At 36.1% G+C, this 17790-nt stretch overlaps 1 protein-coding gene across 5 annotated transcripts in view; it reads right to left on the bottom strand.

The window, feature by feature from the left end:
- HIVEP2 (human immunodeficiency virus type I enhancer binding protein 2) overlaps window positions 1-17790 on the bottom strand; it is a 185693-nt gene that overhangs the window by 64099 nt on the left and 103804 nt on the right. The window lies entirely within an intron of this gene.

Here is a 17790-nt window from a genome sequence, read left to right as displayed (position 1 = left end):
TTGAGATGTAACCAAGGAATGATAACAATATTCTAAGAGCAAAGAGATTTACAAAGCAATAGAGGAACACTGAGGAGAAAGTTAAAAAAAAAAAAAAAAGAACGACTCTGCCTTGAGGAGTCACAAAAAGATGTGCAAGAAAGTGACATTTAAAGTAAATCTCAAAGGAGGAATGGCAGAAGAAAAGAGATGGCATGTATATTGAGCATGAACTATTTGCCAGATACAAAGGACATATTATCTCCTATTATCACCATTTTATAGATAGTGAAACTGGGGCAGGACAAATAAAGTCGCTTGCTAAAATGTCACACAGCCAGCTTCGAACCCAGCTTTGTATGTTCTGTTCAATGTACAAGCTTCCTTCCAAGGACAAGGAAGCATTTCTCAAGTGGAAAAGGGAAAGAATTGTTATTGCTACAGTTAAAGTTTCTTAAGAAGTACATCTCATAAAATCTTTACTCATAATGAATTAACATTTTATGGCTATAGGTATAATTTTCTATCTGGGGTTCAAGCTCACTTAAGAGGCCTGTGAAACTTTTTAAATTTTATGCATAATGTTGTATATATGCATTTTTCTGGGGGAAAGGGTCAGGGGCTTATAACAGAGTCCTAAAGAGGTCTATGACTCCCCTCCCCCAAAAGGCTAAGAACCACTGATCAACACAGAATTTTGCTAGACTTTTTATTGTTTTCAAAAAAGAAAAAAAATATATATGTAAAATTTAGCTTCATATGTAAGGAAATACGCTTCATATGTAATAGGGAAGAATATTAATATATCCTATTAATGATGTAACAACTTGATAACAAGACACTGAAGTGACCCCTTCCCATGTTTCTAATAACTACTCAGGATGTTAACAGTGAAAGGATCATTTAGAAAGTTAATTTCCTTTTCATCACGCTTGTTAAGTGTTTACTTTAATTCACATCCTGTGTGACCCTATGGGAAAATTTTTAACTAATACTGGGGAAAATCCCATAGGGTTACACAGGATGTGAACTGGGCCTGTACTGAACTACCTTTGGCTTGAAAAATAAAATTAGATAGGTGAGTTTCACTTTCTGTTTGTCATACGTTCCACTTTCTGGTTCCCAAAGTTTAGATTTATAGCATAGCTGTGTTTCTGAAATGGCAGCTAAATAAAATCCCCAAATTCTTAGCCTCTTTTTAAGGAATGATTTCTCAGTGTTGAATAGCACAATCCTTTCTGCAGAAAATGCAAATTCTGTAGTGCAAATCACAGAGAGCCTGCTGGAGCACTCCTGGAGTGCTCCTCCATACCTGTGCTCACACAGTTCAGCTGCCGTTTTCCATTTCCTGTGGAGAACACACATCATACCACTTCCCCTATAGAAAAAAGAAAGCAGCCCAGCTTAATTGCTGATGGAAATACTGTCATAGTTTCCACTGGCCAAGCTTGAAACCATTACTGATCTAACCTTCATTAATTTTTCCACAACAATTTGCAGAAATGTCAGGAAGCAGCTGCACGAAAACTGATTAATTGTCCTTATCACTGTGTGTGTGTATGTGTGTGTGTGTGTGTGCGTGTGTGTGTGTGTATATATATATATGTATATTTCAGTTTAAAAATAAAATTTGGGATTTTTCTGTTTTGATTGGTATTGATGGCATTATGTCTTATTCTGAAAAACCCAGATCTATTTTTGACAGCTTCCAATGGCCCAAACATTTTCAAATCTGGAGGAGGTCCCATGAAGTTTGGGACAGCATCCATGAAGGAAAAGATTGCTTCCTGCCGATTACTCAGTTATATCTGTTTAAACAGACGTTAATGAATTCAAGTCTTATAGCAACACTGCATTTATTAGTCAATCACAGAAGCTAAAATTCACTTCCGAAATGAGAATTATAAAATCAAGTGCCCTTTTCTATTTTTTTTTCACTTTCTTTTCTCCCTCATCGTTTTAGTTTTGGAGCTATACCATCTGTCTCAACCTTTCAAATAATGTACTTTGCACGGCTGGCAAAAACAAGTGGAACAGTACACCTCATAACCCCAAGTACTCAGCCAGTGAGCATCTATAAAAGTGGTACACAATGAGATCTGGCCATCTGGGGATAACTAGTTACAGCAAGCTTAGTTTCTCAGCCAGCACACAGATTTGCAGACTTTTAACTAGTTGGCAAAACATCAACTAGTGTTCAAGAAGAGAAACACTAACAAACATTTTTTTTTTTTAAACACAAGAATTCGGCTACAAATTTTCAGAGGTATACTTGCCAATGTTGCTGACGAGAAGGCATCAAAAGCAAAGATCAAAGCACTGTCAACGTCCCTCAAATGGAGACGAAGTCAATCCAAATGGAGCGTTTTGTAGCACTACCAAACTTTTGGGGTAAGAACATGTTTTTCCTTCTCCATATTGCCTGAATAGATACAAGCAAAGGATTGAAGCCGAACAGATTCTGAACCACATGATGCAGTACCTCTCAAAGACAGCTCTGAGACACTTGACAGAGTTCCTCCTAAAACTACATCAAAATAATCTGAAGACTCTCTTCACTCCAGATATGTACATTTCTAATCAAACCCCAGACCGAAGCAAAACAGAGACTGGACCACGGTAGTGTAAGGCACTGACGTGATAACTGGACATGTAACACAGTGGCCCAGATCATGGACTCTGGAGCCAGAATACCTCTTGGGAACCCCATCTCTGACACTCAGTAGACATATAAATCACTTCAGACAAGTTACAGAACCTTTCTGTACTTTAGTGTTCCTATCTATAAAATGCAGATAATAATAATGTTGATAGACTTGTTTAAAAAAATAGTCTTAGAAATGGCACTGGGAAGAGAAATATAAACATTAGTTATTAACTCTATATTTTTCTGTTGATATTTCAGGCATGTGTTAGTCTAAAATGAGGAAGCATCAGTGTGCCAAGAATTCCTAAATTAATTTAAGGAAGCCCACTGGATCGGCTTAGGGTTAAATTCTCTATTCTTTCTGTTGGCCCTCCCTCAGGTGTCTTAGGACATGCTTTGTGATATTAGGACCCAGGGGCAAGCACTGCTGGAGATAACTACACCTCAGCATCACCCCCAACAGGCCTGTAAAGGAGAGGTGGGAGGAAGGCCACCACAGGCCAGGGAAGCACAAAGAAGGAAGCTGACTCGGCCTTCATCATAATCACAGGGCTTGCTGAATAAGACAAAGGAGCTCATGACCCAGGGTTCAGGTGCCAGGAGGCCACACTGCGCAAGAAGGACTACACTTTTTATTCCCGTTCCACCATGTGACCTTAAGTAACTCACTACACTCACTAAAGCCTTAATCTTTCACAGTGAAAAACAGTTTTTCATCTAAATCAGAGTTTCTCAACCTTCTTGCTGCCATGAACCCCTTTGGCAGTCTGATGAAGCCTGTGGATCCCTTCTTAATAAAATGTTTTAAACTGAATTAAATTAAATACAAAGGATTATGAAGAAAACCAATTATAATGAAATACAGTTATCTCAAAAAATTTTAAAACAAATTCATTGACAGTAATGTGTGTGATTCTTTATTAAAAATTGGAAACAAGATATAGTGAAGGATAATATTCACCATAATTTTGAGTCATCATAATCATAAAGATACTTTGAAATATTAGCCACAACAATAATGTGATATGAAAATATCTGTGATTTCTACTGGTGACAAAGTCACACATACAACTAAAACCACTGTCATTTGTTGCCTACATTAATTATGAAAGGGGTGCTTAAGTTCAGTTACAGGTTAGTGGAAATAAAGTTATAATTTCTTTCTTAACCAAATTTTTCAGACCCTCTAAAGTCTATCCATTTGTGATTAACATTCCCAGTCCAGGTAAATAATTAATCTCTTTAAAATTCCAATGATCAATGATTAAATCGTGTCCCTGGCTCCATTCACAGAGAATATTCACAAAGAAAAATGGAATTATCTCATCCTTTCCAAATGTGTGGAGTAAGAGAGATTTACAGGATAGAAGTGTCTTTCCCCATCCCTACCCAAGTGCAGAAAGGAGCACTTACTGACTTGGAAATGAGGTACCCAAACACTAATGCCCACATGCTCCCATAGCCAGTGAAGCCTATATATCTAGGCAAGAGCGGTTCTTGCCTTGGGTGACATGCTTTCGAAGGCCCACACACCACAAGCACACACACAAGAAATGTATTGAAAAATACATGGGCACCTTTGCCACTGACATCCAGATGTCCTATAGCCCTAACGGTCCTCGCTCCTCACCACAGCTGTTTAGGCCCCAGGGAAATGCTTCTGCACATCTTATGCCTAATCTCTTTGCTCCAATCCAAAGTGATCGACTGTGAATGCCCTGAAGGTTTGCGGGTTGTGACACTGCAGATTGTGGAGTTAGATACCATTTCAAAAGCAGAGATGTGGGAGACATTCATGCTTAGGTAAAAGAAAAGACAGTAATCATTTCTCTCAGATGGCACCAGTGCAACATATTCTTGTATAACAAACTATAGTAGTGCCAAGCATCCCTTTTCTTGCTTCTCTTAGTGCTCTGATGAGTGATTCTAGAATTATTAATGAATTACTGCTATATTTGTAACATCATAAATGGCACCTGAGGAACATTTTGCAATTAAATAATTCTTATTCTTAAATTTGTGAGAATGTAAACTGCATGAAGCATGATGTTAATTCTTTACCTCAGCAACTAAATGAACACTGAACACTAAACCTATATAGATTTATTTCATTAAAATATTTAAGAAGACAATATAATTTCCAAAAAATATATTTAAAAGCTTCAGCTTTGTTAAAATAATTTTGGACTTAAAATGCTTCATACATTCATTATAATGTAAATTTGCCTTTTAATTTTAACATGTAATTCTGGATATTTAATAAGAAAAAATGGCTTTTTGAAAATAATTTCATTTTTAAATTTAAAAATTTTTTTTAAAAATTCTAGTTAAAAATAGACATAACAGAAATTTCACAGAATATTTACTCTAATTTATATTGCTGATAAAAATGGATTGACATTTTGTATGCTTTTAATACAATTACGATTTACTTTTAACTCCCTCGGGTCACTGAGAAAGAGTATAAGTCGAGATCTTAGTATATATAGCTTCTTTTTTTGGAGTTCAGAAACTTATAAAGCCAATAAAAAAAAGCAATAGAAAATCTAAAATCAGCTAGTCTGCTTAAATTTTTAAAGCTGGAAATAAAGAAAATAAGCAGACTTTTGTCAAGCATGACCCATATAAAATTCACTAACAGGACATGACGAAGTCTTTATTTAATGAAGATTTAATTACTGTTCAAAACAATAAAAATGAGCCAGAAAATTATTCTCATCAAGAAATCCCTGCAACCTCATATTCTTTACAAATAAAGAATTTATCACTGATCCAATTAAGAAGAGCGTATGTGGGCCTCTACTTGAACTCTTGCCCCAGAGGCCCCACAAAAACTGGCAGCAATAGCTAAGTCCCAAAATGTGTGTTTTTAAGGCTCAAATCAAGCTTGGCTTCCAACCAGTTCTCCTTCAAGACTGTCATGAAAACAATTCCACTAACGATTTTGCTTCCATTCTCGTGAATCTCACAAAGTTTGTTGCAAATACCTTGTCGCCATGTAACACAATGGCTCAGATACAGTCAAGGAGCTGGGAAGAGAACAGTTATGCCCTCCATTGCCCATCTTGGTAATCCTTTGTTCCATCTCAGCCAGACAGAAAACCATAGCTAAATATCAGTGAGTGATAACACATACTAGAAGTGATAGAGGAGGTGTTTGCGCTTTGAGCCAAATAAATTCCGTACATATAGACAGAACCATGTACTTGATTTTCATCCCTCTTTCATCTTTACTCTGTATTCTCCTTGCCTCCAAGGCTCTTTGGGCTGCCACACGCTTTGCCATCTCTACACCACTTGTACCTCTTCCTATCGGACTAATTAAAATTAAGGCCTATGAGGGGGAAGTATGGCGGCGAAGGCCAAAGAAAATGAAGCAGGCTTCGAAAAGCACACTTTCACATTTTTGTTCATTATCTAGATCTTAAACTTGGAGGATAAATTTTGTAGCAAATTTTTCAACAATTACATGAGCATAAAGCATGTTTTGAATGGAAGTATCCCTCTATACTCAGAGGTTTAGAGGAATGACGTTTCCTAGACATCTGGATTAAGGGACTGATTCCTACAATCATCTATATCGATTTTGGTTTAAAGATCTGTACAGAGTCTTGAATTTCAAGTTTTAAGCAGAGAAAGAATTTTAAAGGTTTTGCAGATATGTACAGAAATCTCTATATATCCCCCAAATCAAGAGGTTTGTGGTGAGATCAGGGAGGGCTGAGTTACTTGCCCAAGGTCTGTGAGCTATTCTATGAGATCCAGGGCAAGAATCTCTGTGGTTTCCTGACATTTCAACCAATGACCTTTCCAGTTAATCATTGCTTGCTCTCCACCAGAGTTAACTACCCCCACATAATATTTATATGTTGTCGTGTAATACTGGTATTATTCCATTCAGAAATCACCTATTATGGTTTTGATATTAGAAGATAAAACTTAGACATCAATGAGTTATCAAGATACATCCTTCTTATAAATTATTTTATACATTATTACTAAATGTTTAAACTCACACATGTCTAGTTATACCAGACATAACAGAAACCACACAGAACATTCCCAAACTTAATTCTTAAAGATACCTAAAAGAGAATTTAAATCTCCCGTTTGCCTTGAGAACACCTGCGGCTGCAGAGTTTACTCCAAGATAACTTGCGGGTTACAGTCCTAACCATACCTCCAAAGTTTGCCACAAAATATCTCGCCTTTATTATTATTTTTACATTGCTCTAGTCTATCGATAGTCTTTGGAAACAAATGACATCATTCTATTTATGGCATTCTGTTTTTAGTAGTTCGATCGCTAAAAATATGAAATCCTAGAAAACATAGCATTTCTACCTGTGATGTTCAATGAACACAGGTAGCAAGCTGCACTTTTTTTCTAAATGGGAAAAGGGTTAAGTAATAACGTTACTAAGAGTAAAAAGATTTTTTAAATGTGTCTTTTAGAAAATGTTAACTAATTGCATCTGTGCTGAGAACAATTCATAGTGCCAACCTTAAAATGGAATTAATTTATTTCAATTTAATTTTTTAATCAAATTTCCCAATGCATAAAATATATGCATGGGCGCATTAAAAATAATAGATTATAATTCTAGCAATAAATATTTTAAAATAAAGTAACAAATATCTTGAAATAAATGACTCTCTTCAACCACTGGCTCACCTCCACATTCTCGACAAAATCCTAAGTGAACAGATCTTATATGCCATGTGTGGTAGAGATCAAACATGCTGCTCGTAATAACACAAATTTAAAATCTCTGATTTAGAAATTCCTTTTCAATATCTAAAACTATCTCTTTAAAATAAAATGCTACACTATATTTTAGAAGAAATGTCCATAAGATATTATGTTTAAGTAGCTTAAGGACAAAAACTTATAGGAGGACTCTGAATAGCTCTATTTTTACTGAAACTAGTAGAAAAGTTGTTGATAACTAACCAAAGTATTTCAGCTCCTGTTGCTGCCAGCCAGTAAAAGTTCACAACACTTAAACTTTAAAGGCGCACATATTATTCTAGATATTCTGAAAGAAGTGTATCCCTTTGATATAATAATGATCAAAGGGAATTTGATAATCCACTAATTACTTAGTAATTTATCAAAATGATGCTGTTATATATTTCCTGACCTGAGAGCAATTTTCCATCCACTTACGATAAGCTTAAGTTTCCATATGTTGTTTAGTCCCACTCCAGTAATAGTATACTTTCCAGTTAATAACATTTAGTCAATTCTGCTTTTATCACAATGGAAGATACAAGTCATTAGTTATTATCCTTCCATCCCTATTCTGAATAAATGCACGAATGAGTGAATGAATGAATGATCTAGATACACACATCAGACCAGTTCTTATCCTGTCCTTCAAGGCCACAGACACAAGGTATATCTGTGTATATATACACCGTGTACAAGGTATATATATGCTTTCAATGGCAATATAGGCACAAATGCATACCATTTAGAAAATAATAGCAAAGCAAAATTATTAATTTTTTTCTAAAATTAAAAATAATCCACATAAACATATTATCTTTGTCAAATAATACTTCCAAATTTGAGTTAGAGTATTCTTAAAAAATGCATAATAAATTTCCCAGTAAACATATAGTGTAATTCAAATATTTTAGTAATGCTACAAAATGTATATTAATACGTTCAACTCCAAACACTCATAATTTATATCTGACATAATGAAAATTATTGCATTTATGCATATATCATGCACATATATTTTCGATTTGCTTTGGAAACAAAGGAACTCAAGATTAAGAGTTCTATGACAGAGGCCCTACAGGTTTATGAGTTCAACTTGAATTTTTGAATATAGAGGTAAACATGGTGGCATGTTGCACCTGACCCTAATATTCTTGAATGTGTGCTGCAAAGCAAATTGGGGGGTGGAGAGGATGAAGGTCTTGTTTTCTCACAAGCATAATCAAGCTGATATTAAAACAGGATAAATCCTGCAAGACACAAACCTATCAGCAACAGTTACCAGCAGGAAGAAAATTATAAAAATGAGGCAAGGAGAGATAACAAATAAAAAAGAATAAAATGAGAAAGTATTACCTGGCTGGCTGACATAATGCTATACTCTCATGTTTACTGGGCCTAGGAGACAGGCCTAACTCAGTCTCAAGAGCCCCTCCCACTTCTGAGCTTGATTGCTGGTTGAAAAGATCTTGACAGGGCTTCCTAAGGTAGAAGACATCCCTACATTTGGGGAATTCTCCTGTAGATATTTAGGCTATTTACACGTACACACAAATAAACATACTGACCCTATCTATCTCAAGGCTTCTGATAAGACAGGGGAAAGGCAGCTTGATAAAACATCTCTTCAATTCAATTCTTAAGGAAAAGGAATCCCAATGCTGTAATATGTAAAATCTGATGAGAACGTATGGTAATTTTTTAGAAATTCTGAGGAGTCCCACTACCATTAATCTTATAACTGGATTCCTGTATCCTAGCAGGTTAAACACATTTTAGGGTTCATAACAGCAAGGAATAGCTCTGAGGGGTAAAAGCAGTAGTATATAATACTCACCTCAGAAATATACTTTCGTCAAGCTGACTACCTTTGAAACAGACTAACTTATACTGGCCAGTCTCCTATAAGAAAAATGTATTTTATTTAAAGTGTTGCATGTTTTTTCTCTACTCAGCTGTATTTTCCATCCCCCAGCTTGAAACGCAACAGGAAATCGGTAAATGTGTATTGAGTGATCAAGTGAATAGCTGAATGAATGAATGAATGAATGAATGAATTATAAACACACTCTCAAGTACAATGCTCATGTACTATTATGTATCAGTGGGGTGAAGGAGCAATCACTTCTTCCTCCATTCTACTACTTTTTAAAATTGTTCTCCTTTTATTCCTTTTAAATTATAGGGCGGTTTGTTATAATTTTAAATTCCTCTTTGTAATAATATGGGTGCCTCTTTTATTTCCCCAGTTTGCAGCAATAATTGATTTAAAAAACACACACACACAACAAAAATCAACTAAACATAATCATGATATAAATCTTACCCCTTTACATTCTATAGTAATACGCTATTCATCTTAACAAAGCAATTTTTAAATTTTTCCCTAAGTTCTATTATTATTCCTAAATATTAAATTGTCAATAATATCCCTATAGCCTCCTGCTAGATTATGACATCCCTGCCCTGTTTCCTCAGCGTAAATGTAACACAATGTGCCTCTATGTGACCAAATGTCTATTTATTGGCACATAAATATCCTTGAGGACAGGAAAAGAACTGTGTGTGTGTGTGTGTGTGTGTGTACATGCACTTCCTTGGATTGTTCTGCATGGAGATATCCCTCCACATGGGAAAAGAGCCAAGGAGAGCCCGAGGACTTCCCTGACTCTGAGCCAAGGGTGTGGCAAATGTGTGCGGCATCATCAGCTGGATGCTTAAAGAGAAGGAATGGGAAGGAGGAAGGAGGAAGCAGGGAGGAAGAGGGAAGGTGGTAATAAGTGTTGAAATCTTTTACTTGTGAGAAAATATTCTATGAATCTAACAATTATGCAATATTTTTACGTTTGCAAAGACTTCTCAGAACTAACACATTCTCCAGTTGATATCTGTAAGACCAGCCAAAACACTACGAGCTACTGAGGCTTATATAAACTTGACCCATTAAGGAGAAATCACTGAGGAAAGCTCAGCCTTTTCTCTCCCTGATGCAGTTTAATTATATCTTCAAGGTAAGTAATAACCTTTAGAATGTTTCCATCCCCAACCCTACTGAAACCTCTTCAAAAGCCATTCTACAATCTTCGATTGCAACATAGAACAACCTTTTTGTTGATTCTAATATTAGTGATGACTTTGTAGTATTTTACACTGTTGAAGATATATCCCTTAAATACAGAGCTCCCAGCTCAGGCTCTGACATAAAGTGGACAATAAGTAAGACCTCTTCTCTCTATAAAGTTTCTTTCCTCTTAGCATTGATACTTGCCTCTCAGTGTTCCAGTTACACTTCTGACAGCTAAAATACTTTGCAATCCTCTGATTTTCGAAGGTGAAGTGTCATCTCCCCTACACGCTTCTCCGCTTTTCCAGTGTCAGATGTAAGCCTTCTCTCCTTGTGTTCTCATAACCTTTGCTCTACTCCTGTTATTGCACTGATCATGATCTGCTTTGGATTGTAGTTAATTGAGTAAATATTTTATATTTATAATTTTCAGCTACTTAGAAACAGGACCATTCTCATTTTTCTCAGTATACACCTCTAGCACGAAGCGCAATGTCTTGCACACGGATGTTTTCCATAAACATTCGTTGGATTCTAAAGCTTACTAAAATCGTTGAATGGAATTTTTCACTCCTTCTTGCTTCCCACCCTTCACGTAGTCAAGCACATACCAAAATCTACAGATGACTTAATGGCATTGTCTCTGCCATCTGTGCCCTCTTTTGAATTCCTATGATAATCAGAGTAGTTCAGAACATTATTACCTCTCAGGGAGACTATCCCAATAGCTTCTAAACCTGTCTACCTCCAGGTTTGGTTTTTTTTTTTTTCCACCTCTTCTCTTTAAGGTGAGGTGAGGTATATTTCAAAATATAATCCAGTCATGTTACTCCTGAGCTCAAAAATGGGTAATGGTTGTCAAATGTCTAACTAACTGATGTGCTTATTACACAATCAAGGCCCATCGTCTCTCAGTATTTTTCTTGCCTCTTCTTTCATGTCTCCTCTTCGCCTTCCAGTGCTTTGCTCCAAACACACCATGTTACTTTTCATTCCATGATGACATCCACATTAGCCATCCCATCTCTTTGCTTATGTGTAATTCTGTCCACCTGTCAAAAGCTTGCCCATCTTTAAAGCCTTCCTCAGGAAACATTTCCTGATGCCCAAGTCCTTTCTCCCACATTACCACAAAAAAATACATATGATTTCTTTCTCCTCTGAATTTGCAACATTTTATTTATACATTTCTGAGGATGCTCCTTAGATTTCTTACATGCAAGTCCAATATACACTAATATTATCTCTTTTTTAGGTTTACAAGCAACTTGAAGGCTAAAAGGCAGACTTATCATTGCATTCCTTCAACCTCTGGAACACTAAATTTCATATGGCAGAAAAGCCATAAATATTCACCGAATTCAACTGAACTAAATAAAGCTTTTGCAAATAGCCAAGAATGCTCAGGTTCCATGTAAGAAAGATGTAGGCTCAAGCCAACTTAGTGTTGGCATCTATGATGACTGGTGTTCTTGAAATTTCAGCTTAAAGCTGATGATAGAATCAAGCTCTGCTACAGTCAATGAATAATTTATTTGTGAACAAAACATTCTGTTAATGGAAATCTTTTTATGGCTCAAGAACTAAAATATATTTACTGCCCTATAGTTATTAAATGTTTGCTTTAATCATTAGTACACAAGGTAATGACAAATGATAATTACAGGACCATTACATGCTCTTAAGCTGATTTAGTCAAGAATATCTCTTCTAAAATTCAAAAACTCCTTGGTGGATGGGAATGGGGGTGGATTACTGTGGGACCAACCAACTCACTGCTACCATCAAATTTAAGAACCTTAAGGTGCTGTTAGAAATACCACCAATTGAGAGAACAACTTTAGAATCAAATAACTTATACATTTTTTCAATTTTAGTGTGCAAGTAAAAATCACCCTGCTCCCCTGAACTAAACGGTCTCAAGTGAATACATCATAGCAAAGGAGAAGTGCAAGTGTTTGTGCATTCCCGAGATTTTCCAGCTTACCAAAAATTGTTCCTGTGTTGTACTATTTCAGCAAGTCGTAAGATGACAATGATCATGCTTCTCTAAAGGAAAAGAGCTATTTTGCCAGTACGTTTTTATTTTAGGAGGCAGGAAGGCACACTTCTGGCTGTTGCGAGTACTCTGACAAGTACACATGTTCCTGAGGAGGTGACTTTGTGGGGGATTTTGGCAGGGTAAGGTTGAGAAAAGCCTAAAACCATCCTAAACTCTTGGGAAATATTTAAGGAGCCGGAAGAACAGCAAAAAAGAGGAAGAAGGCTCACGTCTTCCAGTGAATTCCTGTTTCCAACTATAAACCCTTTGGGAAAAAGAAAAGTATGTATTTTTATCCACTTTTATCTCAAACTCAACTGGTATACAATCACACTGACCATCCTGATACCCAAACAAGCTTCTCTTTTTCCCTTTTTCAATTAAAATAATATTCAAACTCTTAGGTTCAAGGCCAGCTTCCCCCAGCTCCCACTCCCAGAAATACACACATAAGTGCTCACACATGTTTATATGCGCGTGTGCACGCAAGTGTGCACGCACACGCGCGCGCGCACACACACATACACACACACCCCTCTTCTACCCAATCAGATCGTCCTAAATTGGCTTCTGACACTCTCCCTCATATTGTCTGTGTGCTTTCTATCCTACTGCCGCCACTCCAGTTCAGGCCCTCAACACCTGACTGATGTCCCACCACACAAAGCCAGGAGATCAGAAGGTTGTCTGAGACTAACTGGCAAACTTCCAAAGGACAAGTCTAGGCACTGTACCCTCATGTATATGGAATCCAGGGACGATTATCAGTGACGGTGACCTACAGAAGTATCAGGAGAGTCCCAAGGAAAACAAACTGAGCAGAAAGGAGCCACAAGGGTGCCATGATGCAAAACCCGAGATGTGAGGAACTAAGTAAGGTAGCAGCTGGAGGAAGTTAAGTCAGAAAGAATTCCCTGAAGATGGGATCCAAGTGTTCACTGAAGTTTCTAAACAGCGCTTTCATCTGTGATATGTGTGGGAGGAGAGGTAAAGGGCACAACATGAGGTGACAGCTCCTCTGTGAATTAATCTAAGTGCCTCCTAAATGGCTTCTGTGCTTTCAGGAACTCTGGCGCCCACTCACCCCACCCTCACCTCCACCCCTACGCCATCCAACACAACCTGGCAGGATCTATGTTCTTTAAGTGCAGCTCTGATTACATAACTCCTCTGCTCAAGAATGTTCATGGGCTTCCCACCACCACAGGCCAGAATAAATGTATACCCTTAGTCCTGAAGTCAAAGATAGCTGCACTGCACATTCACATTAGAGCTACACCTGTATCTCCCAGGAAGCCTTCACATTCAGAGGCCATGTTTTACTTTATCTCATTCAGTCTTTTCAGAGGTCAATTGTTTTTGTTTCCACAGTAAAGACAAGGACAATAAAGGACAAGGACAATCTTTGTAAGGGGGACGCAGGGATTTTTATTTTGTTTTGTGGGGGTGTGGGGATTGTTGTTACTGTATTTTAAGAAGAATTTTTTGCATTCAAAAGATCACTTAAAAGAGCTCATAAGTTTGCTCTTATGGCTCTGCTCTGGATATTTAATAAGTATCAGACTTGCTGATTCATCTCACTAATATAATTAAAATTAAATCTGTGCCCAGGTATCAATTTGCAATCCCCAAATAAGTTGTAAAATAAAACTCACAACAAATATTTTTATTACATTCAACAAATATTTATTGAATATCTACTATTTTTTTCAGTCACCATTTTCAAGGTTGAAGAGGACACCAATAAAATGGACATAATCTTTACCTTCAAGCAGTTTACAGTGTAGCATGTGAGATTAAAACCTCACAAAAGTCACTTTACTTTAAAGCATAAGCACAAAAATACAAACAAAAAGTGACATCAGAGAAATGTAGTGTTAAAAGGATTCAGAGAGAAAAAGAGATAAAACATTAAGATCTCTAAGTGAGTGATTTTATATAATATCCAATTTAGTAATTTATGATGAAAACTATAACTTCCAAAGGAATCGGAATTCTAAAGGCCATTCTTGATTTATAAGGATGTTGCTTGGAGTTTATGAGATTCTCAGAGCAGGGTGAACTTAACAGTTAATATCATCAAGGAAAAGGTGCACTTCCTCCAAAATGCTCAAAATTATGAGATCTGATTCTTTCTCCAAACTCCAATATGACTTCTGAATGACATGCTGTCTGAAGTTGGGACAACTAGGGCTGAATTCTGGTTCTATGATTCACTAGCACTGTGAGTTTGAACAAATCACTCACTTGTAAGCTCCTAAGCTTCCTTTTCTTCATACATGAAACAAAATATGAGTAATACCTACATAACAGTTATTGCCTTAAGAGAGATAATAAAACATGGGAGCTATTTGCAAACTGTAAAGTATTACCCATATGGTAATACAGGTCATCATAGAAAAAGGGCATATGATTACTTAAGTTCCACTGTGTAGGTTTTGTGTGGCAAGCAAAAGATGAGATATCCCCGCACATAGCCGTTCTACACTGAAAGCTAAAGTAAAGAGACCAAAAAAGAAAGGCAGAAGAGGATACTATGAAATGATATAAAAGCAAACCACAGTCAGTTTTTCAGATGACTACAGAAAGCTCGTGGAATAAAGTGTGCTTTGCTTATACCACTGGTTTAATTAATGCCTGCTGACTGAATGATGAGAACATAAATGGATAAAGTATTGAATGTATGAATGAATCAAGGTCTAGCCCAGCAAAATGCTTGAAAAAGTAGGAACAGTTAAATTTTATAGTAGGAACAGTTAAATTTTATTTTTACGAAAATAATTTTGAAAAAACAAAAGCATTACAGTAAGAGGCTCCAACTCACACAAACTGCAATGGGAAACATATCACAGTCTTTATAATTAGAGCATAAGAATCTATAGGTTTCACATCAGTTTAGTGATAATCAGAAATACTGATACCCTCTTCAGTTACCTTAAAATACAGAGGACCCAAACAGAAATACATACATCTAATAAACTACAAAAATGACCCTATGTAAGAGAAAAGACAGCAGATCTTATCTGCAAGCTTATCAAATGTTTATAAGACCTACTAATATAGGTCTAAAAAGAAAGGATTAAAAATTTTCCTCACTTTTACTTTTCATATTGGTGTAAGTAGTGACAAAAAAGAAAAAAAAACATACAAATGCAGATCGGAAGAGAAAGGAGCAGATGGATAGATGAACGAGTCTGGGATATCACAAAATACAGCAATTTCCACAAAAAATAAAATAACATATTTCAGATTTCCTAATTTAAAGTAAAATTTCAATAACTTCTGACTCCAAAAATTACTTATCATAACAATGTAATTCTCAGCAAATTAACTAGTGCTCTGAAACCTGATTTCCTCATACAAATATGGGATTTTTAATCTTACTTTTAAAAGATTAAGTAGCTATAGCACAGATTCTTACTCTGCAGAACATACCCAATGAATGTTAATAGTTTTCACCTTCCTTCTTACCTTTCCTCAGCTTAAAGAAGAAATATCACTTAATAATAATTCTTAAATAATTACCTTCAATGCAATGAGAGCATATAAATCTGTGCATATGCTTAAAAGTCCATAGTCCAGCTAATATTACCTTTAAATGAATAAGGTTAAGACAAGTCAAAAACACTGGTTACCTGAAGTAAAATGGTAGGACATGAAAAGTCATGTTATCATAAAGATAAAATAATTTGTATTTACTACCTTTACAAAAAGTAATGTTCTAATGGTGAGGGTTTTCCATTTTAATCTGGAAAACTGTTTTCTATTTACTACCAATTTGGAGTGGGGAAAACTGGACAAATTATTTTAACTTATTATATATAAAAAATGTTTTCACTTGCACTAATGGACAAGGCCAGGTTCACAGATAAAGTGGAGGAGAGGTTGCTGATTGCACAAGGCACAAATATCATGAAAAAATCTTACCCATTTCTTATGAAGTGTTTCCTTCATATTTGGTTTAGTTGAGAAAATGTATTCAACAGGTGATGTCATAGATGATAGGTTAAAGAATCAGTCACATGATTAATAAAATATAATTAGTGTCACATTTAAATAATGTGACCATTACTACCATCAATCACTATCAAAATCACTACTAGTTAGAGTCTCTACTACCTGCCAGGAGTTTAATAACCTTATGAATTAAATAACATCCTTATTTAATTCAAAGAAATAATTATGTTAAGATACAATGACCCCAAAGAGCTGACTTAACCAAAGGCTTCTAGAACTCAAAGTGTGATAAGCAAAGAGGCGGCCAGCTGCATTCAATGTCCAGGCAAGAGGCACTCACGGAACAGTCTCCTAAACATAATTCAAATTAGGTCCCGCCAACGAAAATTTAACTATGACACTGTAGGGAACTTTGGGAATAATTGTCAAAACCAGCCTTGTGAGTAGATGGAAAATCAAATATGGCAGACAAAGACATTTAAGTTAGTGGCTCAGAATGTTAATGTTCATCTTCTAACATCTCTTATAGCTATTGAAGAAACTAAGGCTTTGCTTTTGAAACTCTTTTCAACATTTCTCTTCCTGACCGGTTTTTCATCTAATTGCCTTATATCCCTTTAATTATCCAAAAATGTTTCCGAATAGCATCATGTGCCCATAACAATGGAAATTATGGGTCACAAATGAATATTGGGTCATGAAACTTACTGGCAAAATGAAAAGAACCTGGGGTTTCCACACTTGATATTTCCACGCTCATTGAATCCTCAAAGTCTACACTAACAAATCACATTCTAGGGCAGTAGCCTCAACGGAGATTATTTTGGACAAAGCAAAGGCAGTTGTTAGCGGTGCATATAGTATATGACTCTGCAAAACCACCTGACCTCATCAGGTCTTAAGATGTCCACAGGTAAAGCAGACGCTGCTCGTTTGGTTTCAAAGTTGATTCTCCAAATGATTAGACACTTTCCTCTCATTCTTTATCGTTCGTCAGGTTTTAAAATAGCTCCAGTTTATTCAGAGGAAAAATTGAGTAACGAGCTGCACAATTTAGATATAATAATAAGATTTAGTATTTCAGAATCTTATGACTTAGACTAGGGATACAAATTTTTTTTCCAAATTTTCTGTTGCTGTGTAAAGGGTAAATTAAAGCAAGAGGGTGCCTGAATTTAAAAAAAAAAAAAATTGCCAAATCTTAAAATCAGTATCATTTAAACTTCTGATGCCAAAAATCTGTTTGACAGAGCAGGTTTTACTATACTGACATTTTAACAGTAGCCAAAGTCCTGTTCCCACTAAATTCTGTCTTGGCAGCACCAATAATTTTCTAAAAGCCTAAACTCCTCCTGGTTTAAAGTTCTCTA

This window comes from Pteropus vampyrus, unplaced genomic scaffold (genome assembly GCF_000151845.1).
Source record: "Pteropus vampyrus isolate Shadow unplaced genomic scaffold, Pvam_2.0 Scaffold24, whole genome shotgun sequence".
NCBI lineage: Eukaryota > Metazoa > Chordata > Mammalia > Chiroptera > Pteropodidae > Pteropus > Pteropus vampyrus.
This window is presented reverse-complemented; position numbering and strand designations above follow the sequence as displayed.